The following is a 25,298-nucleotide window of genomic DNA, read 5'->3' as shown; positions in this document are numbered from 1 at the left end:
ATTGACCATGCCGTGGCTGGGCTGAAATCCGAGAACACAGCCTTCTATTCGTACAGAAATCACCTCTTTTCAGTACACATGTGGCCTAGGAGTCGACCGGAAGGGAAATGAGAAGCCCGTTACGACATGCCAACAGCCACTGAAACCAAGGAGCCTAGTGGAATGTTTCTTTTTTTAAATTTGTGGTGTTGATCAATAGGAGCTTAACAGTGCAATTATTTCACTGCTTAAAGTTAATTGATTAGAAAGGAGAAGGAAAAACAACCACATGCCACAGGTGGGATTTGAACCCACGACTTCCGAATTTTGCATCCGGTGCTCTGCCAACTGAGCTACAGCAATGGTTGTATTATCGTCTTACTGCTCTGTACAACAGACGCTGTGGCTATACAGAAGCATGGAACTTGTTTACGAGTTATGCCTTCACTGTGTGAACAACAAGTAACTGTATTAAGTGATTGTTTCTACTCTGCTCGACTTCACAAACACTCTTTGTGAGACTTGTGGTGCAGCTGTTCTTCTAATGTGCATCAGTTCTTGGCACCACAGCAGCTTGCTATCCTCCCCTTTTGGTGCTGCTTGAGGGGGTGGGGGCAGGAGTTTATGACCAGTGAAAGCTATCAAAGGATCACTGTTTAAGCCGAGAATGCAATGAGGGCTTAATGTTGGAGTGTTCCAGCATCACTGCAGGCAGTGCATATCTTGAAAGCCATGTGAACTCCACTAATGTCCTCACTCACAACCATTTGAAGTGCAATACACTGCATGCTTTACATTCTTTTATTCGCTCGATAATGAATGTAGCTTGTGGTTTGTTATTCTGGCCAGTGAATGTGGAAGCAGATTTCAGATACTCGTGGCCTGATGACAGAATTCCAGGCCAGTTGCTACTGAACTCTATTGCTGTTGAATTTGTGCAAAATGCTATCAGCGCAGATTCCTTGCAGCTTTCAGTGTGTATCTCATTTGTGGTTTTAATGCAGAGTAGAGATGATGTTAATCTCTTAAAGCGAGAATGAGGACAAGTTTAGCTTGGTCTCTGTCAGTTGATTATCTCGTTGTCATGACAAAGAGGCTACTTGCACTGAAAACAGCTTTTATAAGAGCCGTTGCGGTGGCTCAGTGGTTATGGCGCTCAGCTGCTGACCTGAAAGACGCGGGTTCGATCCCGACCACGCCGGTAGAATTTCTATGGAGGCAAAATTCTAGAGGCCCGTGTACTTCGCAATGTCAGTACACGTACGTTAAAGAACCCCCCGTGGTCAAAATTTCCGGAGCTTCTCACTACGGTGTCCCTCATAGTCTGAGTTGCTTTGAGGCGACCCCATAAACCTTAAACCCAAGCTTTTATAAGCTATGAAAGGCCCAAAAAATTCAATGCTTACCAGAGTGCGTATCAGAACTTTGCAAGAACGGAACTGTGCTGAGCCTGCTTACTGATCACCAGTCATTTTTAAATCATGCTGCAATGACAACTCGCGGCTTAGCAGTTTAACAGCACCACTATTGGCTACAGTGTCCTTGCATGTTAATCAGATGCAGTGTAAACACAGTTAAGGAGACTGAGAATATGCAGCAACATCTGTCCTGGATTTATTGATGCTTTGTTGGCGGCGAGCACCACCTTGCAATTGCTTGCGATAGTTATGCCTTGTCTTATTTATGGCCATTCCATTAATGTTAACTAATTTTGATCAAGTCCCCAAACATCATATCTTTGTAATTATTTTCCACCACTGATCTCCATTGCGACCCCATTTCATTTGCTGATCGTTTCAAACCCAAAGCTTCCGCCATGCCAGCTCGATGGTTTGGAATGAACAAAGGCCTGCGCGCCTGGGGCGTCTTCGTTTACTCCCATCTTCCTCCCTTCCCGTAGGCGAGGTTCAGGTGTCCAACGAGATCTGCGAGAGAGAGATACATTTCCTTTCCTCAAAAACCAATTTACCGTCGAGCAAGGCATAGAAGAACTTGCTTAGGGGCTAGTTGGTTCATGATTGAAGTTCAGAATGGCGCAAAAGACACAACACAGGAAAAATAGGGGATGACACAAAGAGCGCCTACTACCAACTGAATTTATTGCGGAATAAGGCCCTCTTTTATAAGGCAAGACATATCAAACACGAACCGGAAGCAGAAAAAACACATATTCATGGTTTGAATTCACATTTCGCAACACCATCGGCAGAAAAGAAAAAACTACAAGAACAAAAAAAAGAAAAAAAACAGAATCTAGAACTATACGTGGCCGTCTAAGAAACCCAGCTCCTGGCGGCAGAGTTTAATCGATGAAGTGCTATAATGCACGTGGACCCAGCTTTCTGTATATGGTATGCTTCTATAATCTATCTTTCAAATCGCTCCCTCCCTCTGTCTAAACGTTGCCTGTTCCAGTATCGGTCCGCAAGCTCTGCATTCCCTACAGTGATCCGGCAGGTTGCCCCTGTCATTGTTTTTAATTGTTCTCCTGTGCTCACTAGCTCTCTCGTTGAAACACCGGCCAGTCTGGCCAATGTAGGCGGATCCACAGCTGAGCGGTATGCGATATACGACTTCGGACTTGCATTCGGTGAACCGTATCTGATGTTTGATAGCGCATCTTCGGGGTCGTCTGTTCATCATGGAGCAAATTTTTGCAAGCTTGCATGGTGCTGAAAACAACACATTTACACCAAATCGACCCCCTACCTTCTTGATATTGTGCGCTATCTTATGCATGTACGGTATTACCACCATAGGCCTCTTGTCTTCCTGCTTGCTTTGCGTATCACCGCTAGAAGTGGCCTTGATTCTTTGAAGCAGAGATTCACATATCGCTGTTATCATCAGATACGGGTAGCCAGCACTACCCAGTCTCACTAGCTGCTTGTCAAAGCCAGCCTGCACACAATGATCGCAGGATTTCGAGAGAGCTGCGTGTAGGCACGTGATGGCAATGCTGCGTCTAACCAGTTTGGAGTGGGCACTGCTGAACGGCATGAGGCTTTTCGTAGAACGGGGGTTGTATAGAGCCGAACTGGCGATGGCGTTCTGTGAACTCCCTGGCAGCGTTGCAAGACGCTGTCGCGTTCCACTCTTAGAGGCGAAGCTTAACATCTTAACAACACATCAGTGACACAAGCAATCGCACTTAAGGTCGACAAAGTGCCCCTCTAAATTTTTTGAAGTTGTCGCTTCAGAAATGAGAAGTGCTTATTCCTGTTTCTGAAGTGGCAGCTTCAGTACCCTATAACTCAAGTTCTATGATAGCCAGGATGATAATTTTACCCTTATTGCATTCCTTGATATAAAGAGAACCCAATGGCATACACTTAGCGAGTTTCCCGCAGCAAATTTTCTTCAATACTCTTCGCAAAATACTTGCATAAAGAGTGCATAAGTGCTCAAGGAATTGTACATGAAATTAAATGACATATCTAGAATCATTGCACAGCGATACATGCGCCCTGAAAATTTCACAACTATGGCTTGGCTTTGGTTAAGCCTAGTAGGTTGCGAAAGTATAGTGCCTAGAATATTCTAGGCACTATTATAGAGGCTAGAGCACTATAGCGAAAGCGAGCGCAGCGCCTCTAAAGCCTGGCCCGCATGGAGCGTTTTTTACCCGCGAAATCGCGTCGCGCGCCCAACGCCCGCGCCGGCGTCGACGAATTCACTCCCGCATGGTATGCAGCCGAGCGGCGTTTTTTCGCCCAGGTATGCGATGCGCGCAGGTGTGCGATGCGCGCAGGTGTGCGATGCGCGCAGGTGTGCGATGCGCGCGCCCCCTGTCTCCTGTGGGTCAAGCTTGCCCTCTCATGCTCAAGCCCTCTCATGCTTAAGCCCCCTCTTCTTGCGTCACTGCAGAGCCTTTTCGTGGGGTCCAGCTCGCTCTGCCTTTGCGTCCTCATTTGGCTGGCGTGCACTAGACCTTTCGCCCAATGGAGCGGAGACGACGGCTACTTTTGCTCAGAGGCATGCTTATATTAAAGCAAGCCCAGCTTCAAAATAGGAAAACATGGGTCCGCCCTTTGTGGCGCCGCAGGAAGGCTGAAAGCGAATACTACACAGCGGTATGTTCCTTTTTATTACTGCTGAAGTATTGCCACAACTGTAAAGTGGCTGCTTTTATTTTTTTTTTCCCCTGTAGATGCAGGTCATGCAAGAAGAGGACCCAGAATATTTCTTCAGGTACTACCGCATGACGCCTGACTTGTTTGAAAAGCTTCACAGCCTTGTCAAAGACGGAATTACAAAGCAACATGTCGTCCGGGAGCCGATCACCTCCGGAGAGCGCCTGGCAATGACTCTGCGGTGAGGAGCCTGCCCATCTGTTAGCTTATTTCGTTTTGCACAGAGCCTGTGACACATACAACTTGCTTTTCGTCCCAATCAAGTAAGGAAAATTAGCGATTTCCAGAGAAGTAGTAACTCGCAAAGTAAAAAAGCGCGCAACCTTCGAACCCCTTTTATTCATTTCGTTTAAATTTTGCTATGAGGTTTTGCGTCGAATAGGCTGCAGTGCCCGTTGCTCACCTAAACAAGGCTTATCTGCACGCTTATGTCATTTGATCTGGTTTTTTGCATTCAGCTCGTTTCGTAGAACAGTAAACGAGAAATACGATGCCGCTTAATTGAAACTTCTCACATTTGTCTTCAGATACCTCGCGTCGGGAAATGCAATAATGGAAATTGCCAAAGAATTTCGAGTGGGAATAGAAACAGCCTGAGAGGCTATTCATCTTACCTGTCAAGTATTGTGGCAGGAGCTGGCGCCACGTTACATGAAGGTATGTATAACTGCGCATCGAAGTAAGTAGGAAATGTATACTTTAATGCCGAGCTCACGTTAAGTTTAAGAAAGAATGTTATATATAATTAGCAGGTACAAAAGGCCGGCGTTACATACCTCATGAGGACATGAGGTGTTCTATGAGGCCATATCGAATTTCGATTTTTGAAAATTCTGCAATCTAGTTGTTTCCGCAGGCGCCCTGCCATCTTGTCACAGAATGACTATGCAGCAGCGCTCGAAAAATTGTCACAGGAATTTTAAAACTGCAAATATGCGCTATTTCAGGCACCCACTGAGAAAGAGTGGCTGGAAATCGCAGCCGCCTTTTGGCAGCGTTGGCAATTCCCGAACTGCCTCGGCGCTGTCGATGGCAAACATGTGCAAATTGAAAAGCCTCCCAATACAGGCAGCCTGTATTACAACTATAAGGTACGCATTCAATAAATGTCGGACATTCTGTGTCCGCGGATTCATGGCACAAACATCATTCAGCTGTATATGCTGCTCCATGGTTCTGAATGCAGTAAAACTATGCCTGTCTTCTTGCAGGGCACTTGTTCCATCGTTTTGATGGCGGTAGCCGACAGCAGCTACTTGTTTAGACTGATCGATGTCGGTGCCCCGGGACGTATCAGTGATGGCGGGGTGTTCAAGCGATCGCCAATTGGCAAGCGGCTAAATGCAGGATTGCTGGATATGCCACCAGCAAACCAGTTGCCAGGCTCCCAGACAACTCTGCCATATGTCTTCGTCGGGGATGAAGCATTTCAACTTCGCACCGACTTCATGAGGCCATACCCAGGTTCAAGAGAAGCAGCTTCTGAGCGGGTGTTCAACTATAGGCTCAGTCGTGCACGGTAGGTCTATGCAGCACTGTTCGTCTGGTATACCTTTATTTATGTTGTGTACGTTAGCATGGCTTCTAAATTTCTTCGAACATTTCAGGCTTAAAATGAAATCATAATCTTTGTACATTTATTTCCTTTACATGAAACCGAGAAAGTTGATTTCGCAGAACAGAACCGCTTTCTTAAGTTAAGTTAAATTGCAGAAAACTACATTTGGGCTAGCTGTTGAGCACAATAAAGTTTTCTGCTAATAATTCGACGGAAGTCCGTCTGGTTGGGTTCTTGAGATAGTTGAGAGAAAAATTAACCCCAACCAATATTTTAATTTTGCCCAACATTTCGGGATCCCTTCTTCAGGGGTGACTAAAGTGTGCCAGCAGTGGGGTGTTGCCTTCGCAGAAGAGGCCACCGTTTCCGCCGACCTACAGAAGAATGGCTACACACGTGGCTTCATTCAACGTGTGGGTCGCCGTCAGGCTCAGAGGACAGGGGGAACAGCCAACAATGCAATAACGAAACGCGTGCGCGTGGTGCTTCCATACGTGAGGGGAACCAGCGAGGCACTTGCTCGTATTCTGGGAAAATATGGAATATACCGAATAGCCTTCGAGGAGGTGAATGTCTTGGCCGTGGAGCCAAACTCGTTCTAGAGGCGACATGTCAAGTCATGGCACATCCGGCTCTCAAAGGAGGCGATGAATAGGACTCCGGGAACGCACCCTTCCGCGTACGTTAGTGGACTGCGCCACGTGCTGACAAAGGGAGAACGAAGGCAGCACCCTGCTGCTGCTGGCCCACATTCGTCACCCCTGAAGAAGGGACCGAGTTGGCCGGAAACGTTGGACAAAATGAAAATATTGGTTGGCGTTAGTTGTTTCTCTCAACAATACTTGGTTTCTTTGCTTTTAAACAAGAGTGAGCTGCCACATAAAAAAAAAGAAAACCCTATTCATGATATACTTTTCTGGCTTGACTTAATTACCTGGCTTAAGATGATTTGGAGCCCGAAAACACGTAGTTCGTATTATATATAACCATTTCAATGAAATTACTTTATAGGAGATGTGTGGAAAACGCCTTTGGCATTATGAGGGCACGATTTCGGATCTTCCGAGGGCCGATGAAGCTGAAGCCCAGCAATGCCGAAGGAGTAGTGAAGGCTGCATGTGCCCTGCACAATTTTCTATGCACTGAAGGCCGCGGGCGCGCCCTTTACTGCCCTACCGGATATGGTGACCACGAAGATATCTTTGGAAACACCATCGATGGCGCATGGAGAGCCGACATTGAAGCGGACGCAGCCACGTTTGCCCTGAAGCCTACGTGTGCCAGGAACAGCCAGAGATCAGCGCAGGAGGTACGCGCCTCATACGCTGGTTTTTTTGCAACACAAGGACAAGTCCCCTGGCAGTGGGATCTTTTAGAGATACCCCAGCCGAACAGCATCCATGCGCTCTAAAGAAAAGAATAGAATTGTGTGTAAAATAGATGAACTTCTTTATTTACTGTGTACATTCGTACTTTGCTGCCACCTGCAGCAACTCAATTTCCATTTGCGTACGACGGTGTTTTGGGCACTGCCGTAGTTTTTCTGCCATGACAAAACCAAAGTGCTCTGCGGAATCGTATTCCTTTAAGGCCATTTGCCCTAGTAGATTAATTTCTTTCTCAACGCCTTTTCAGTCCGTTTCTTTTTGTGTGGTACACCGGGAACCACCCCACCTGTGTCGCTCGGTGTTGATGCGGCTACACAGTTCGATCGTGCTTCCGCACGTCTCGGAGTGCCCTGTATAATGCCTGCTTGTTCTCCTTCTTCATCTACTGCGGATCCTTCTGACACTCTGTCATCGTATATGCCTTCAGGTAGCGTTTCTGCTGGACAACAGTCCGCTGTCGTTTCGACGACCGATTCCAGTGGTGCCACGTTTCCACCTGTCCTGCACAAAACATAAGAGTATCGAGGGCATGATGACTGCAGCATTAAGTTAAGTAGAGTAACGCCAAATCTGTCTTTCTTGCCTTAATCAAACTGCTTTTAAAATACAACGTGTTCGTGTGGCGGTCCAGAATACACCATGCTGTAACTGACGTGTGTTTCTTGCTTGTGTTATTTATTTGTACCTCTGTGCTCCAATAAAATTTTTGATATCTGCGCTGCTACTTATCTCTTATGTCCAAGAAACAAGTACTTTTTCGAAGGTGATGTTTATGCACCATACAGTTGTATATTGCTAAATAAAACATAATTTCATTGTGTCATTCCGCGATTATATATAGTGATTAATGTGCGTGAATAAAGATATGATATTTCTGTGTATATTTTTTGCTATTCCTTCGTTTGTGCAAAGCCTGTTCATTTGCTAGCACACTAACTTGATTTGACACCTGCTGACATTTCATACGACACAAAAAAAAATCGCTGACCTAAAATGCCTCCCGTCCCGAGCACACTGATAAAATGATAACACAAACAAGTTTTCAGAACTGGTTGGAGCTGGTTTTGCAGATTCACTCTAGTTTGCGAACACTCCGTGTACTGCATTATTAAACACTCAATGGACGGGACACTGAAAAATAAGCAACTTCTGTGCTGAATAAATACTGCAAAGCAAGCCAAAATCACCACTCTACGTACTCTGGGTATTCGAGACTGTCTTGTAGGAAAGCCATCTGTGTATAAAAAGGCCATCTTATGGCGACAACTGCATCAGCACCAGCACCGCTACGTGGGGTGGCTGCGTCTTTCTTTTTTTTCACAAAAGTGTCCCGGAGGGACTTCCATCTCTTCATGATTACCTGCACTATAAGAGAAAGAAATATTTATTTATACCTGGCAGAGTCAACGGAGGCATCAATAAACAGGGGCAGGAAAAGTGCGCAATACGCTAAAGTATTTTCAACTGCCGGTATAAAACCGGCGACAAGCTAATTTTTTCACGAAAGGCCATCTTATCGCACTGAGAGCAATGTGAACGTATTGTCTTATATTGAACCTTACGATTGCTGGCTAGCGAGCATGCTATGCCCGGTACTTACATAATTCATGCCTCGCAGCACATTGGCCAGTGCACTATTGTGCATACGAACGCTGCCGCTACCGGCCAGGATCAGCTAATCACAAGATGCAGCTCAAACGAAAGAATCGTAGTGGTCGTAGGGGAAGAATGCTGCACATATACGCGGAAGAACGCGATACAGTTATGGCGAAGTCGTCAAATGCACATTCTTTAAGCTGTCGCATGCACAGAAATATACGACGTGCACAAGAACAAATGACCACAGGGGAACACATACCACTTTCTCCGAGGGCAGCAGCTACGGCCTTCCATGCTTGTTCCTTCTTTGATGTGTTTTTGTAATCATTGCTGCGGACGTCCCAGAGGATGCGTCGCCTTTCCACTTCGGCTATTAACCTTTCATTAAACGCCCACCTGCCCATATTGAAATCTCGACGGATGCGCAGAAGGACGCAAAATGCTCGCGAGCGCGTCGCTCTCGGCCGGCGTGAAGCCTGGCCCGCATGGAGCGTTTTTTACCCGCGAAATCGCGTCGCGCGCCCAACGCACGCGCCGGCGTCGACGAATTCACTCCCGCATGGTCAGCAGCCGAGCGGCGCGCGCTACGGGCGACGTTGACAAGATGGTTGCGCCCTGCTCGCCCACTTCGGAATAAATACATGTCACCGCTGGATTCTTCGACGTGATAGCTCGCAGATGGTAGCGGTTCGCTTTTACTTCGCACAGCTCGCCCACGCGTAGAGGTATAAGCGATAACTAGCCTTTGTTTTTCAGATAATTTCGCGATTTTCAAGCTCTTAGGCCTAACTGTGTTTACCTCGCAAGAACGACACCTGGTGAAGCAGTTGTCTAGCTTTTATTCACTTGCTACATTTTCATCTATTAGCAGTTTTTCTACTTGGAACGAAAAAAGGCTCGCAATGCACCCATCGTAGTTAACAGCAATTACGGATAAAAAAATTCTTCAACACAGCGTTTATGTGCTTTGGCGTCTTGTCACTAGATGGCGCTACCGTTTACGCGTGCCCCTGATGGACGGCGCGGCCAGCTAAAAGCGACTCCTCCGAGAGACAACACGCTGCTCGGCCGTTTCGGCCGAGAAACCCGAAGCCCAAGCCTCGGTACTATAGTTAACTAGAACTCGGTACCCTCGGTGTGTCAAACGCCCGTGTTTCCGGATAATAACTATGCTTTCCGGGAAGCACGACGCAGTTTTGGTGGTCAAGCTACAGTGCCAGAGAGAGCTCGCAAGCGCGTCTCTCTCGACCGGCGTGGCTCCGCCCAGAGTCACGTGACGCCCGTTCCGGCTCTCATTGGCCCTCTGTCGCTGCCCTCTCCCGGCGTCGGCGCGGCGTCGACGTTTTTATCTGTTTCGACAGAACCCGACGATTTGGCAAAAACGTCCTCTCCGGCGGCAAAAAAACGCTCCGGTGCCGTCGACGCCGACGAATCGCCCGGAAAAACGCTCCATGCGGGCCACGCTTGACTCCGTCCAGAGTCACGTGACGCCCGCTCCGGCTCTCATTGGCCCTCTGTCGCTGCCCTCTCCCGGCGTCGGCGGGGCGTCGACGTTTTTTTCTGTTTCGCCAGAACCCGACGATTTTGCAAAAACGTCCTCTCCGGCGGCAAAAAAACGCTCCGCTGCCGTCGACGCCGACGAATCGCCCGGAAAAACGCTCCATGCGGGCCAGGCTTAACGGAAGGAACGCGGCGCGCCGCGTCTAAAGCGGAAGGCGAAAGCCGAGGACACTATGCCATGACGACTTCCGGTGGATGTAACGTCACACTGTTTCCGTGGCTATATCGATACCGATATTATACATCTTCCGGGGATCTTAAGTGTTAATTACACTTAATTACACTTTTTTTGTCTGACACAAATCCGGTGTTTTTTCGACCTTTCTGTGATAATTTTCACTATGCCGTGACGACTTCCGGTGAATGTGACGTCACACCGTTCTCATGGTTGTATCGACGTCTGCGTTATTTCGACGCAATTTTGACGGTTTGCTTTCATGGAGGAAGGAAAGGTTTGCTTTAGTTGGTTTGGTTTATGAGGTTTAACGTCCCAAGGCTATAAGAGAGACGCCGTAGTGGAGGGCTTCGGAAATTTCGACCACCTGGGGTCTTTAACGTGCACTGGCCTCTACACGGCCTCTAGAATTTCTCCTCCAAAGAAATTCACGCGGCCGGGATCGGTTGAATTTCAATGGAGGAGAAATTCTATACATTTTTACTGCAATTCTACTGCAATAGACCGTTTAGAAAATTCAGCCTGGCAACAGGCATCATCATCAGCAACTTCCGTCGGCGCCGTGCGCCATATTTTGGGCACCTTGGCTAGCAGACGCGCAGCTGTAGTGCTCTGCACAGCCTTTGCACTAGTTTCCACCTTGTGGCATGTCTGGTTGCGTTTGTGAAAGCGATGGCGGAAAATTTGCAGTGGTCGAAGGACCTGGCTGTCATCCCGGGCGGATTTGCGGAAAGGCTTTTGGACTCTTATTGTCCGGCCGCACCTCTCAGCGAAGCTTCAAGCCGGTATTACTGCGATCCGTTGACAGTGCGCGTTGCTGTGCAGGTCGAATCTGCTGTCGATAAAGGAGGGCTAACGCTAAGACCGGACTCGACTGCGAGCTGGCGCTCTGCAGGGCGAAATGCGTGTCGATCCGGATGCGGGCGCTTGATCAGCGGTGACAGATTATGGGAGTGCTTGCTAAGCCGCAGGCACTGGCCCAACGAAAACACCGCTGCTGCTGCTGCACTCCGCCTATGTCGCCGTCGTTTGCTGCAGGTTCGCAACGGAGAACGGCGCTCCTCGCCGCGCCGCATCGTCGTGCTCTTTTTCGCACACACGAAACTCACTATGAATGGTAAAGCCGCGGATGCTAGCAAATCCAAAACAAGCGCACTTGAGCAACGTTTTGATTTTGTGACGCGCCGAAACAGTCGCCAGCATCGGAAACAACGCATGTCCTCGAGTGCACCGAAGGTGGCACCTTTATATTTGTGCTCACCATACAGCGGAAGGGCTACACGGTAGAAGGAACTTAATATATTTATTTTAATGTGAAAACGAACAGGTCACGGACGAGAAGAAATAAGCCTAGGATGCGAAGCATACCGCCGGCGGAGGCTGCGCGTCCGCAAGCGAACGCACGAGTTGAGCCCCAGCTTTCACAGCTGTTGTGACGTCAGCGCCCCTAGCTGAAGGAGCGGGAGTTAGGCCGCCGGTGGAGGCTGCGCGTCCGCAAGCGAGCGCACGAGTTGAGCCCCAGCTTTCACAGCTGTTGTGACGTCATATCACGTGGTGCGCCGATGTAGGTCAAGTGGTAGCTACGCGGCCGCGCGCGGCGCAGCAAGTAAGAGCTCGGTTGTGCGGCTAGTATGCATGCTTCGCATAAAAAGCATGCAGCTACTTCATGCGCTCCGTGCTCTGGATACACACCTTGTTTCCGTGCGGCTTGAGAGTAGCAGAGGTCGCACGACCGTTTTGGTCGAAAAGCGACAGTCGCGGACCAGTCGCTCCCTGCTCGATTTTCCAGCCTTGCGACGGCGAGTCGCAAACCGTTGAGCCAATCAACGAGCGGGCAGAGCTTTAAACAACGACACCGTTCGCGGGCGCGCAGGGCGACGAACTGCGCTGCTCCCTGGCTGCCCTAGTAGTCGCTAAGCCTAGCCGGTTTCATATACCGATGCCGCAGCTGACGGCGCGTCGGATCCTGGCCAGCGCTAGTAATTAATAAGATGCTGCTTTCATCACCGCTTTATTGTGAACCTCGTCTCATAATAATATGCTCGATTTCTGCGGCGCCTTCAGCAGTGGGACTAGCAGACAACAGTCGAGCCGCAGTGGGCAGCAGCAGCAAAGGGGCTATGGGAAGAAATTTGCTTGTGTAACGCAGTTATCACTTCTACCAGCAACTCCTTATTTACCAGCGATCTTCAAAAATGATTCATTTTTTACATGCCTCTCCCCACGGGCTTGGTGTGAACGCGAACAAGCAATACTGGCGCATTTTTCTGACGCCGGCAGGACGACCCTGAAGAGAAGCGCGCCTCTGTCATGACGCTTGTACGACCGCGGTGCACATCAAACCCATCACAACATCCTCCTCTTCGCTAAGGTCGTAGTAGTACATTGCTAATAGCAGTGAGAGAAGCCAACAGCCACAGAAACCAAGGAGTACAGGGGATTTTTTTAATTTATTTATTTATTGTGGTGTTGATCAAGTAAGAATATTACTGTCGCTTAAAGCTATAGAGGACCGAGCGCGAGTGCAGGAGGCGCGGCCAAAGCAGACTAAACTCTCGAAAGCGCGCGAACGACGTCATTCCTGAGAGTTTTCGCTTCAAACGAGAATCTAAGGAGAAGGCGACCTACTGGCCGCGCTTGCAAGTGTGAACAATAACAGTGTCGTCGATCTGCTGCCTGGTCGCATGCCCTTCGCGACTTGCAAGTGTGAATGGGCCCTGCGCTGGCTGCAGTAAGCAACGTTGGCAGAAAGGCACACAGCCGGAGGCCGGCATCACGGCTATCGCTTGGAGCAGAGAGCGAATGTCAAGAAAGGTGGCTGGGACACAGAAACAAGAAAATTGCGCTTGTTGTGGCTTCACCGGGCGCCGTACTTTTCAACCTGGCCCGATCGCAGTCCGGCAGGCGTATGCCCAAGAAATGGCGGAGGCACCGTGGTTCGCGCGTCGCACACCAGATGGCACTGAATTTTCTAAAGGGTCTATTCATCAAACGTCGCTAGGTTAATTTTTTCCTCCTCTGTCTGAAGCAACCTTTGGTTTTTCTCCTATTTTTTTAGTTCCAGAGTTAACACTCTGCCAAAGGTGTGACACCCTCTGCTAACGGACGACAGTAAGAGCCATTAAAGGCTTTCGCCTTAAAAACTGAAACAAGTTGGTGGACAAAAAATGCACGACAGATGGACCAGACTCTATCAAGACAGCAAAAGTTTCTGTCGACGCATAGGCTCCCTTTGTTAGCGCTCAGAGAAATCACAATATTCTGTGTAGCGCATTTACGTTCCCCCCCCCCCCAATGCAGCACTTGCAACAGTGTCACAACGCAACGTCGCAAAGATGTTGCAGATGTGTGCCCATACAGCCACGAAGGGCTCCCGAGCCTTCAAAGCCTGCTTTTTTTTTTTATCATACTCGTTTTTTCAGAAGAAAAGATGGCGACATCAGCGTAGGCCACGATCTTAATTTTGCACTCTGTTAACGAGAAGCCATGACTAGCTGTGTTTTACAGCGCAGCTCTTTGGCGCGCGTTTCTGCGTTTCGCGGCGCCGCCGTTGTCAGTTGTAGCCAGCAGTGGACACCTTAGTCGCGCTTTAAGCTGCGAAATCAAAGGAGCGGGAGCTTGGAAAGCAGGGGGTTTATATATATATATCACATACCTCTATGGACACCTTAACCGCGCCGTAAGGGAAAGGAGGAAGGTGGGAGCGAAAGAAGAGGGAAAGAGGAGCCACGTGGAGCTTAAACGTACACTGACGATCGCACAGTAAATTGGTTTTTGAGGAATGGAAATGGCGCAGTATCTGCCTCGCATATCTCGACGGACACCTTAACCGCGCCGTAAGGGAAGAGAGGAAGGTGGGAGTGAAAGAAGAAAGGTGTCGTAGTGGAGGCCTCCGGAGTAATTTTGACCACCTGGGACCTGGGGATCTCTCTCATGTCACTCACTTCCTGCATAGGCAAGTTGATGAAACACATAATCTTTAACCGCCTTCAAGGGTTTGTGGAAGACAGCGACTTACTTCCCCCCACCATGATCGGCTTCAGAGCGCATCTGTCTACACAGGATGTCATGCTTCAATTGAAGTCCGACATCATAGACCCCGTGCAAGGGACGGGCACGAAGGCCGTGCACGGGCTAGACCTGAACAAGGCTTTCGATAACGTCTCACACGAGGCTATCCTCACGAACCTATCTAACATTAATCCCGGGGTGCGGGTATTCACATATATCCGCTCTCTCAGAGAGGACCGCGGAGCTCGCAGTGGGTGAGATCAGGTCTGACCCCATCCCCCTCGGAGGCGGAGGAACACCTCAAGGTTCAGTCCTCTCGCCTTTTCCGTTCAATCTGTCCCTCATCAAACACCCTTCAAAACTCGCCACCATACCCGGGTTGCATCATACTTTCTACGCGGACGACATCACTCTGTGGGTAACAACAGGGGGTGACGGCCAAGCGGAGAGTACACTGCAGCACGCGGTAGACATGGTCGAAACATACGCCCGAGCGGCGGGCCTCTCGTGCTCGCATCAAAAATCTGAACTCTTTGTACTCAGAAACAAGCCCAGAGGCATAAACCTCAAAAACTACGTTCCCCCTCCTCCGTTAAACGTATGCGTAGGAGGTTTGCCAGTGAAGGAGGTATCCACCATACGTATCATAGAGCTATACATGCAAACCAAGCGCAAGAACACCAAAACTATTGACAAACTGAAATCTACAGTCAGTATGACGACGAGACTCATCAGACGAATAGCCAACCGCAGACGGGGCGTCAAGGAAAAGGACCTCTGTCGTCTGGTTCAGGCCTTCGTTCTCAACAGAGTCGTATACTCAGTCTCCTACCTCCGCCTCTATGCAGCGGAGAAGCATAAAATCGATAGTATCATCAGACAAGCGTACAAGACCGCCTTCGGTCTACCGCGTTACACGTCAACAGAGAGGCTCTTAGGGCTCGGCATACACAACACGCTAGATGAACTCTGCGAGGCACACCTCACGACACAAGCTGAGGAACTCACTCGTACTAGTGCGGGCAGAGCCATTCTCTCCCGACTAGGAATGGACAATGCACCTCCGAGCGGAGACGCGAAAACTCAGGTACCGAAACATATCAGGAATAACCTGCTCATAAAACCCCTCCCCAAGAACATGCATCCCGTGCACCACGAGGGACGTCGTCGGACCAGAACTCGCGCTCTGCATGAAAAGTACAAACAGCACTCGGGAGCGGTGTACGCGAATGCTGCGGAGTACCAACACAACAAGGCCTACGCGTTGGGACATGGTACTAAAACAAATATCGGGAACACGAGAAGGCGTAATCTTGGCTGTAGACCTCAAGGGGGCCTTCGACAACATCAGCCACAACGCCATTCTCGCAGAACTCTCGACAACAAACTGTGGGGAGAGGATCTTCGCATACGTAAAGGCCTTCCTGCCTAACAGAAAAGCAACGATCGGCATCAACAACATTAGGTCAGAAAAGAAGACGACGCCAAACAGAGGGACACCACAAGGATCCATCATCTCATCTTTGCTCTTTAACATAGCAATGATTGGATTAACTAGGAGACTGAAAAACATCAAAGATGTAGAACATTCAATTTATGCGGACTACATAACAGTGTGGACGACAAAAGGATCGACAGGAAACAAGCAAGAAATACTGCAAAGAGCGGCGGATGAGATCGGTCAATTTGCTTTATTTAGCGGGATGCAGTGCTCTCCAGAAAAATCAGAATTTATTAGACTTCACAAAAACAAAGAGGACAGGGGAACGATAGAATTAGAAATAGATGGACAACCCGTAAGAAGGACAAATAAGCTTCGCATCTTGGGAATGTGGCTGCAGGAGAAAGGCAATCGGGACCGTACCATCCAGCTCTTGGAACACTCCACGAACAGATATGCAGGATGTTAAGCCGGATTACGAACAAGAGAAAAGGGGTGAAGGAGCGAGATGCGTTACGGATCACTTCTGCGCTCATCATACCGAGGATGACGTACGCGCTTCCGTACCTGCAACCTAACAAAGGGGAAAAGAACAAAATGGAAACATGCATCAGAAAGGCATATAAGCAAGCCTTAGGCGTCATGACCTGCGCCTCGACAGAAAAGCTAATGAACATGGGTGTGTACGGCACCTATGAGGAGCACAGCGAAACCATGCTCAGATTTCAACTCGAAAGACTTAAAAGAACAGCCGCTGGCCGTGCACTACTGCTAAAGTTAGGATACCCGGTAGAAGGCGAGGGCGAAGACAAGACAGACATTGACAGCCAAATTAGGAGCACTTTCTTGGTTAAACCATTGCCCAGAAACATGGACCCGAAGAACCACGAAGGAAGACGGGCGGCGAGATCCTTGGAGTTGGACAGGTTCCTAAAGAAGAAACAGATGGTTCTGTATGTTGACGCGTCCAAGTACAGAACGAAGGAAAACGCTAGGGCGGTAGCAGTAGTGAACGCCAATGGGAAGATAATTACTGGTGCATCAGTGCGCACAATGACAACACAAGCAGCGGAAGAGATCGCCATAGCTCTAGCCCTGACTGAAGCCCATCGGCAGGGACTGAGTTACTGGATAGCGACGGATTCTCAGGCTGCAGCGAGGGCATACAGAGATGGAAGGATCGGCCAAAAAGCCGCGAGGATTCTCTTCGCACAAAACCAACACAGACATGGATCAAACAACACAAACATTCAACACACCATCATTTGGGTCCCTGACACTGGGGTTGAGGGAAATCTCATGGCAGACACCGTTGTCCGAGGGTTCACGAACCGGAGGGCGGGTTTGCCGGTCGAACCCTTCAGCACGCCAGAATCTTACGGGGAGGCAATGAAGGCGTTGTTGGGAGCGCGCAAGAAGTACTCGGCTCCGGCGGATATCCTGAACAGAGAGCAAGCCACCACGCTCAGACGACTACAAACAGACACCTACCCAAGCAGAGCCATGCATCATAAAATGTGGCCGAACAGATACGCGAAAGAGTGCGTGTGGTGTGGGGGCTACGCCACAACGTACCACGCCACCTGGGGCTGTGAAAAAAGCCCTTTACTACCAAAGGTGAATAGCCCTAGTCTAGAGCAGTGGGAGGCCCTCCTGGCTGACTCCGACCCGAGCACACAGCTTATGCTGGTGACGAGGGCCAAGGCAGCGGCGGAGACCAACGGGATCCTGGACTAGGGAAGACCGACCACTGAAGCCCCACATCTATCTATCCCCAACCCCCTACTCCCTAACTCTTCATTTTGTTACAATAAATGTGTTTACTACTACTACGCGTTGGTGGCGGTGGATGGGCCCGACGGACTGCTCGCTGCCGCGACTATCAAAACAAGCTCCTCTGAGATCACGAGGAGGCGGCAATAGCTTTAGCTACAACTAATACCTCCGCTGATATTATTTTCACCGACTCAAAATTCGCCGTTCGCAATTTCGCGAGGGGTCGAATATAACCCACCACCCTCAGCATTCTTGCAAAAGCAGCCCAACCTCCCAGGACCTCCCAGGGAGGTCGAACTAATTCGGGTGCCGTCCCACGCGGACAATCCGGGGAACGAGGCAGCTCACAATAAAGTCCGAGGTTTCGTCAACCGGGTAGGGAGCTCGCCTCTTCATCCGGGGTTTGCGAAAGATGACATGACCTCTTTTCATGACATTACCCACCATTACACCTTGGGCAGGCGAGTTTATCCCCCTCCGGCTAAAACGCTGTCCAAAGCACAAGAAACCACGTGAAGACGGCTTCAGACGCGCTCCCTGACGAATCCCGCGCAACTGTCGCTCATGTACCCCTCTCAATACGAACCCCAATGTTTCCGCTGTGGCGAACGCGCCACTTACGACCACATTTTATGGGACTGTAGGGAAGAGTCGCCTCCGGCGGAGCTAGTACAAATCCCTTCTCTCGAGCGGTGGGAGGCTGTGCTGGCCAGCTCAGACCCGAAGACGCAAGTCCGGGCCGTCGAGTGGGCCAACAAGGTCGCCAATAGTCACGGACTAGCGGCCACCTAACACGGCCCTCCGATCACAAAGCTCTTCTTGACGAAATAAATGTTTTCCAATCCAATACGTGCACTGACATCGCACAGCACACGGGCGCCTTTTTGCGTTTCGCCTCCATCGAAACGCGGCCGCCGAGGTCGGGTTCGGACCCGGGTACTGCGGCTCGGTAGACGAGCGCCTTACCTGAGCAACCGCGGCGGGGAGGGAAGGCGCATAACTGCCCTCTTGGAACAGTGGACACCTCAATCGTGCTTTAAGCTACGCAGCGTGGCGGTAGTGGCAGATGTGCGCTGCATGCGTTGGCATTGTTTGTGCCAGAAACGCGGCGCTGAAGCTGTAGGGCGTCGGCGTTAATTCTGTTCGTTGGTGTTGGTGTTGACAACGTTTTACGATCCGATCATTTTAAGGAAAGGAAGTACGCATAACTGGCTCCCTGGGCAACACCACCTGTGTTGCCCTGGGTCAGGGACGCCTGAATCGTACGTGGGATGATGAGAGAGAGATGTGGGCTGCAGATATTCACAACGTTGTGCCAGAAACGCGGCGCTCAAGCCATAGGCCGTCAGTGAAAGAGAGAAAGAGGTGCCGTAGTTGAGGTCTCCGGAATAATTTCTGGCAACACAGGGCAACACAGGTGGTGTTGCCCAGGGAGCCAGTTATGCGTATACTTCCTTTCCTTAAAATGATCGGATCGTATGTGGGGTGATGAGAGAGAGAGAGTTGTGGGCTGCAGGCATTGACAGCTTTGTGCTAGAAAAGCGGCGCTCAAGGCATGGGCCGTCGCCGTTCCTGGCAAGGAGGTTATATTAAAACTTCTGTAGTGGAGGGGGCGCTCGAAAAGTGAAGCCGGCGCTCACTGACGCGTCGCCATGTTGCCAGGGGCAGAAAACAGCCAGAACGCGTAGCGTCCGCCGTATAGCTTAGTGGCTCCGTGGTGTTTTGTTGCAGTTGTGCTAGTGCACTGTTTCTTCAACGGACAGCAAGCGACTGCATCGTCAATGGTGGGGTCGTGCGTCGCACTCGGATGTACGAATCGCGTCAAGGCGCCGGGAATAACGTTTCATTTGTATTTGCGCAGCAGTGTACTAGGCTTTGTCGATCGCACCTGACCGCCCCCGACACCATACTGCATGTGCACGAACACAACTGTGCAGATTACATCGCGCTTTTGAAGCGAAAAGCTTCACTAGGCTAGTCAACACCGAGGCTAGCGTAGCGTGGGCCCCATGAGAAAAAGCCACAGGTGCGCATGCGCGAACTGCGTGACGTCATGGTGGAACCGCGCGCCGTAAGGGCCTTAAGGAAAATTAAATGAAAATTGCTTTTAAGGAAAGCAAATGCCTGTCTCTCATATTTTGGTGTACACCCGAGAGGAACGCACGCCACAGTACATGTCTCTAAAGCAACTTTCAGCAAGGTATTCACTACACGCGCGGCTCCTCCTCCGCCTTGCCGCAGCTTTTCGCTTTGAGATATCCAGGCTTGACCTTAGCTAAGCCACAGCCAATTTTTAAGCACTTTATTTTGCTAGAATGGAGCGTATAACGAGCCATGTTATCATGTTTCCCATTAGATAACCATATTTACAACCTGTCCAAGAAAATTGCACAACTCTATCTGAAGGTCAGAATTCATCACATTGCTAAGGAGATGAACCGAGGAAATTGCAAAGAGAAGGTGCGCACTCTCTTGTCCAGACTAATTATCTTTAAGAATCAGTGACTCTGGTGTATATATGCATTACTCAATGCAGTATAGATACGCCAGGTTCAGATAGTCGGCATTGCTCTTCTTGAGAGTGCTCTTTATGTGTCTGTTTTTGTTTCCCTAACTTGCTGCTTTTCATATTTGCCTTTCTACCTTAATTTGCCATGGAACCCTGTAATAGAATGAATAAACCCTGATTAAATGAAAGCAAAGCGCGGTTCTATTGAAGAAAAAAAAAAGCGCTGTCGCTGTCGACGTAAGGGTGACACAAAAAAAAACAAGCAAACTGCCGCAACTGAAGCGCGCGAAAACATCAGCACGGTTGCGTCACCGTGTATAGTACGGCTTAAGCCGCACAACGTGCACAATGTCAGAGTCGGGCTGTCGGCGTCGCGGTTGCGCAGCACCGTCCGGAACCACTTCATAGTTAACCTCACTCACACGCCGTACCACTCTGTAAGGGCCAAAATAGCGGGAGAGCAGTTTCTCACACAAGCCTTGGCGACGAACAGGAGTCCACACCCAGACTTGGTCACCGGGTTTGTAGTCAACCTGTCGGTGGCGAAGGTTGTAACGGCGCGCATCCGAGCTCTGCTGTTGCCCGATGTGCACGCGGGCCAGCTGACGGGCTTCTTCAGCACGTTGGGCAAACTGTTGGGCGTCTGGGGCGAGTTGGTCATCCTCTGGGCACGGGAGCATGGCATCAAGCATGCTCTGGACTTCGCGTCCGTACACAAGGCGAAACGGGGAGAAGCGCGTAGTTTCCTGCAGGGCGGTGTTGTAGGCAAAGGTGACATACGGCAGGACCTCATCCCAAGTTTTGTGTTGAACATCTACGTACATGGACAACATGTCCGCAAGGGTCCTGTTTAATCGTTCGGTCAAGTCATTGCTCTGCGGATGGTAGGCCGTGGTCTTGCGGTGTGTTGTGCAGCTCAGCCGAAAGATGTGGTCGATTAGTTGCGCTGTAAACGCCGTCCCTCTGTCTGTAATCACGTGCGAAGGAGCGCCATGTCGCAGGACGATGTTGTGCATGAAAAACTCTGCGACTTCTGAAGCTGTGCCACGAGGGATCGCCTTGGTCTCGGCGTAGCGAGTCAAATAGTCGGTAGCAACTATGATCCACTTATTGCCGCCCTGCGACAAGGGGAAAGGGCCGAGGAGGTCCATGCCGATCTGGTCGAACGGAGCGCGAGGGGCAGTAACGGGCTTGAGAAAACCCGCCGGCTTAAGTGGTGGCGTTTTCCGGCGCTGGCATTCTCGGCAGCTTTTAACGTATCGTTTGACATCAGCAGAAAGTCCAGGCCAGTAATACATGTTCCGCACTCTGGCGAGCGTACGTGAAAAGCCCAAGTGGCCAGACGTGGGCTCATCGTGGCAGGCGAAAAGAACGTCAGATCGGAGGTCGGCTGGAATGACGAGAAGGTAAGGTCTATCGTTGCCTCTCGAGTTCTTCTTGTACAAGAGACCTTGCCGCAAACAGAAGGAGCCAAGACGTCGAGAGAAGTGGCGAGGTATAACCGTATCACTACCGTCAAGGGCGTCAATGAGAGGGCGAAGATCCGAGTCCGCCCTCTGCCGAGTCAGTAAGTCGGAGGCGGTGAGAGTACCAAGGAAGCCGCTGTCGTCATCGGGCGCTGCGTCGGCAGGATCAACTGGTGCACGCGACAGTGTGTCGGCGTCTTCGTGTCTGCGGCCGGACTTGTAAACAATAGTAATGTCAAATTCCTGGAGCCGTAAGCTCCAGCGTGCCAGGCGTCCAGATGGGTCTCGCAAATTTGCCAGCCAGCATAGGCAGTGGTGATCGGTGACCACTTTGAATGGGCGGCCGTAAAGATAAGGGCGAAACTTCATGGTGGCCCACACGACCGCAAGACATTCTTTTTCAGACGTGGAGTAATTGCTCTCGGCGCGGGAGAGAGTACGGCTAGCATAGGCGATAACCCTCTCAAGGCCGTCTTGGTGTTGAACAAGGACCGCGCCAAGACCGATGTTACTGGCGTCGGTGTGGACCTCGGTATCGGCATCTTCGTCGAAGTGCGCAAGAACGGGAGGTGTTTGAAGGCGCTGGCGGAGCGTAGAGAAAGCGGTCTGTTGCTCAGTGGTCCAGACAAAGGAGGTGGTATTCCTGGTGAGGCGCGTCAACGGCTCAGCAATCGTGGAAAAGTCCGCAATAAAGCGCCGATAATACGCACAGAGACCCAGGAAGCGCTGGACAGCTTTCTTGTCGGTCGGAACGGGAAAACGTGCGACGGCGGCAGTCTTTTCGGGGTCCGGCCGCACTCCCTCAGCGCTCACAACGTGACCCAGAAATTTGAGCTCTTCGTAACCGAAATGACACTTCTGGGGCTTCAGGGTAAGGTCTGCCGAGCGGAGGGCTTCGAGGACAGCCCGCAGGCGCTGGAGATGTTGGTCAAATGTTTCCGAAAAAACTACGACGTCGTCCAAGTAAACAAGACAGCTTTGCCACTTGAGGCCTGTGAGGACGGTGTCCATCATCCGTTGGAACGTAGCCGGGGCGGAGCACAAACCGAAAGGAAGCACTTTAAATTCATAGAGGCCATCTGGAGGCACAAAAGCGGTTTTTTCGCGGTCCCGTTCGTCTACTTCAATTTGCCAATAGCCGCTCTTTAAGTCAATGGATGAGAAGTACTTAGCGCGCCGTAATCTATCCAGCGAGTCGTCAATGCGCGGCAACGGGTAGACGTCTTTTTTAGTCACACTGTTCAGTTTGCGATAGTCGACACAAAACCGGAGAGTGCCGTCCTTCTTCTTAACAAGGACTACAGGTGAAGACCACGGGCTTTGGGAAGGTTGAACAACGCCATCGTCAAGCATTTCCTGAACCTGAGTTTGGATAACCGCCCGTTCTTTAGCAGAAACACGATAAGGCTGCTGTCGTATAGGGCGAGCGTCGTCATAGGTGATGATGCGGTGCTGCGTGATGGGTGTTTGACGAACCTTCGAGGAGGAAGCGAAGCACGACTTGTATTCCTTCAGCAGCTGTTCCAAAGTCAGTCGTTGCTCCCGAGACAGGTGGTAGTTTATGTCGACGTTTTCAAGGGAAGGTTCGTCAGTGCCGGCTGCCGCGGACGCTAAACAAACGGGAATATCGATAACAGGTTCGGCAGAAGCGATAGCAGTTCCTGCAAAAAGGTGCCGGTACTCATTAGAAATATTAGTGACCGGGACCGCAGACCGGCCACCACGAAGCGTCAGTAGACTGCGAGCGGCGCAGATGCCTTGAGTAAGCAGGAGTGAACGGTTAGCCTCGGCGACTGCTTCTGCGTCATGCAAGTCGTTGCAAGTGACTTCAACCAAAACACTGCTCCGTGGCGGCAACGTGACACTGTCTGCAGAAACACGAAGGGCGGCACTGCGGTGGCAAGTTTCGGCGAGGTGGGTCGCTTTACTGGGCGAAAAGGTGATGATTCGTTGGCGGAGGTCGATGACAGCACCATACTCCCGCAGAAAGTCAATGCCGATAATGAGATCGCGGGAGCAATTGCACAGAACTACACAACTGACGACGAACGTAGATCCCTGAATCTGAACGCGAGCCGTGCAAATACCCTTTGGAGTAACGAGATGACCACCGGCAGTACGGAGATGCACTACAGAACAAGGCGTAAGGACTTTTTTTAGAAGAGTCGCCAATTTATCACTGATAATTGAATAGTCGGCCCCGGTGTCCACTAATGCACTGACTCTGTGACCGTCGAGAAGAACAGGTATGTCCAAGGAAACACAGCTGTTTTGGTCAGATGACGGTACTATCTGTTCACGGTCGGAGTGTAGCGGCGGCGGCGGGAGGTCTTCAGCGCAGCGACTCCCAGCGACCTCGCCCCCGAAGGTCGCTGGTCTCAGTTTTCCCGGCGAGGGCTCGGTGAGCGACCCTGTACTGCTCGCGGGGAGCTGTGCGGGTTCGGGGAAGAGCGCCGCGGAGAAGATGAGCGCGGCTGATGCGGCGCACGGGCTGAAAGTCGCTGTTCCGCGAGGAAGTCTTCAATGGCTGGAGGCCGGTGGCCAAACCGGGGTCTGGGCGAATCGGCTCGAAAGCCCTGCAGACCGAGGCGTCGATAAGAGCAATTGCGGTAGAGATGGCCTGGTTCTCCGCAGTGAAAGCAGAGTGGCCGGTTGTCAGGTGTGCGCCAGACATCGGCCTTCCGCAAGTGCGCTCGGCGATCGTCGAAATACGGGACTGGTGGAACTGGGGACAGCGGTGCAGGAGGCGTTACTGGAATCGGCGGTGGCGAAGCTGCAGCCGGGCGTCTCGCAACTTCGGCATAGGTGGGGCGGCTGTAATCTCCCGGCAGAGGTGGTGTTTGGACGGTAGGACCCCTGAACGCCTGTTGCACCTCCTCGCGAACAAGAGCGGAAATCGAACCAAGTGCAGACTGCGAAGGGCTGCAAAACTTGAGGACCTCTTCACGCACGATGGTGCGAATCAGTTCGCGCAAATCGTCAGGGTGGCTCCTGGCGGTGGCAAACGATTCGGTGACTGCAGCAGCATGCACGGGCCGGTTGTAAGTCGCAGAACGTTGTTGAAGAACCTTTTCCATCGTCGCGGCCTCGGCAAGGAATGCAGCGACGGTCGATGGTGGGCTGCGCACGAGGCCTGCAAAGAGCTGTTCTTTGACGCCGCGCATGAGTTGGCGCACCTTTTTCTCTTCGGGCATGGCCGGGTCAGCTCGCCGGAAGAGCCGAGTCATATCCTCCACGTACATGGCTACAGACTCATTCGGCATTTGAATGCGAGACTGCAAAGCCCGTTCAGCCCGTTCTCGGCGATCCGTGCTGGTGTAGGTCTCCAGCAGGCGTCGGCGGAACTCATGCCATGATGTTAGCGCATCTTCTCGGTTCTCGTACCACGTACGTGCCCCATCCTCCAGGCTAAAGAAGACGTTTCGAAGCTTGGCTGCGTCGTCCCAGTGGTTGAACGAGGCCACGCGTTCAAACTCGACCAGCCAGTCTTCGACGTCTTCGAGCTGACTGCCATGGAATGGTTTGGGCAGTCGCGGATTCTGCAAGGTATAGTAGGCTGCAGCTGGCATAACAGGTCGATGGGTGGGTGCTCTTGCAGACTCCAAAAGCCCGTGTTCGGGAGGTAGGCCTTGGTTTCTCCGGCTAGCACGGTGCACAGGGGTGTCCACCAGCGAAGGACTGGAGCCCAGGGTATGCGGAGGAG

General features: G+C 50.9%; 1 long non-coding RNA gene across 1 annotated transcript; it reads right to left on the bottom strand.

Moving 5' to 3' along the window:
• Positions 1 to 7,543: 7,543 nt before the first annotated feature.
• Positions 7,544 to 9,254, bottom strand: LOC149345952 (uncharacterized). The gene is made up of 3 exons (XR_016292042.1): positions 8,917 to 9,254; positions 8,258 to 8,423; positions 7,544 to 7,559 (listed from the first exon to the last, which is right to left on the bottom strand). It is a non-coding gene; the product is annotated as an uncharacterized LOC149345952 (long non-coding RNA).
• Between the last annotated feature and the right edge of the window lie 16,044 nt (positions 9,255 to 25,298).

Source organism: Amblyomma mixtum, chromosome 4 (assembly GCF_055824585.1).
Source record: "Amblyomma mixtum isolate Tamu chromosome 4, ASM5582458v1, whole genome shotgun sequence".
In the NCBI taxonomy this organism is placed as follows: domain Eukaryota; kingdom Metazoa; phylum Arthropoda; class Arachnida; order Ixodida; family Ixodidae; genus Amblyomma; species Amblyomma mixtum.
The sequence above is the reverse complement of the archived record's forward strand: the minus strand, read 5'-3'. Positions and strand labels throughout refer to the sequence as shown.